The sequence below is a fragment of the Carcharhinus amblyrhynchos genome, unplaced genomic scaffold (genome assembly GCF_965287045.1).
Source record: "Carcharhinus amblyrhynchos unplaced genomic scaffold, sCarAmb.v2.hapA scaffold_77, whole genome shotgun sequence".
NCBI classification, from domain to species: domain Eukaryota; kingdom Metazoa; phylum Chordata; class Chondrichthyes; order Carcharhiniformes; family Carcharhinidae; genus Carcharhinus; species Carcharhinus amblyrhynchos.
Window position 1 is genome coordinate 447,517 of NW_027649817.1, and position 1,816 is coordinate 449,332.

The window sequence follows — 1,816 nt, forward strand, 5'->3', positions numbered from 1 at the left end:
AATCCCTCCTCCCCACCATCAGCAGCATATTTGACCATGGGGTGGGGGTGGGGAGCCAGTTGGATTCTGATCCCACATGCACTCTCCCCAGTGGCAGTAACAGGGCCAGAACACTGTACACACCTCCGACCTCCACTCCCAGCTTCCCCTGACCCCCAAACCGTGCTGCACCTTTCAGCCCTGCCCCCATGCTGTTTGAATGACACTGAACACAGCTCCGAGGAGCCAGCTACGTCAGACTGTCCCATCACAGGGTTAAGCTGATAGGGAGGGAGAGGCTTGTGGAGGACAAACACTAGCATGCATGAACCAGCTGAAAGCCCTGTGTCTATGCTGTAAAATCCTATGCAAGATGGACTGAATGGCCTCCTTCTGTGCTGTAACATTTCACGCTGTGGTAAGCCAAACATGTCGATGGAGCTGCCTACCCCAGCATCTGCATCCATGGCCTCCTGTCTCAGAATATGGTGAAAAGTACAGAATTATTCAGGCCCTGGGTCTCTGCGGACCACAGACTACGCGGATGATAGCAGTCTCTCAGATAGATGCATCTCAGAACAATCCTCTCAAACATATCTGGAGGGGGTTAAAAAGATCATGCCTTGGACCCAGTCAGTGAATGCCTCTACCTTGTTCTCAAGGCAGGAAGTGGGATAGACACATGTCAACATATACACACAGAGACCTGATAGGGATCCCCACACACACACACACACACACACACACACACACACACACACGAGACTTGAGCAGTGATCCACATGTGTGCACGCACATGTGCGCACGCACATGTGCACATACATACATGTACCCAGAGACCACACACAAAAACAGACACAAACACACATATGTAACCACAGGCATGTAAAATGCATGGGGCAGACACACCCACACACAGTGAGATATGAGCAAAGAGATTCATACATGGGCACACACACACACACTCCCAGACACAGACACCACACACATACAAAGAGACAAACGCAGAGACTCATATGCACAGAGACCCCAATAAAGGCACACAGATAGCAGAGACCACCAGGCACAGGAACATGTACACAGAGACCCACAGACACCATGTTCACACACGCAGGCACACTTGTGTCACACACAAGCTGAAATAGGTCTGACTGCACTTTCTGATCGATTTAAAATCCCCTCGCAGCAAGTGAGAGACAGTGTGTGTTCCTCCACAATAGAGTACAACAGTGATCCTCACAGTGAGCTGAATCCACACTCTGTCCTCCCCACTCCCAAGCTTTTGGGTAATACCATCACCCAACTTCCTCCATGTACGAATCCCAGTTTGATTGCAAACTATTGCACTGGGGGAGGAGGTGGGGGGTGGGGGGAGGCTTCTGACTGGATTCACTCAATTCCCACACAAGAACTGACCGGGGCTCAAACTGAAACCCCACCCCCCCCAGCGTCCCACCCTCACCATCCACCCCCAGACTGCCCCATGACCAATTACCATCCCTAACTCACCGCCCTGACCTCCCAGGCCGTCGAGGAGAGGTGTACAGAGACAGCAAGGCCCAGCGGCGTCCCGGAGAGGGCAGGAAGCTCGTCAGAGAAGGAAGCCCATCCTTCAGCAACCAAAGGTGAGGAGGAGGTAGAGGGCAGGATTGGCAGGGTGCAGACTCCTGCCTGCACCCCGCCCCCCTCCCCCCCCCCGCAACAACAACTCCCTTCCCAAAACAGCGACAAATCTTTCCCCCTCACATGAAGCATCTGGTGTGATTAATTAACCAGCCAGCCCATGAGTTGGAGTAAGTGCTCGATACAGAGATTGTGTGTGTGTGGTGTGTGTGTG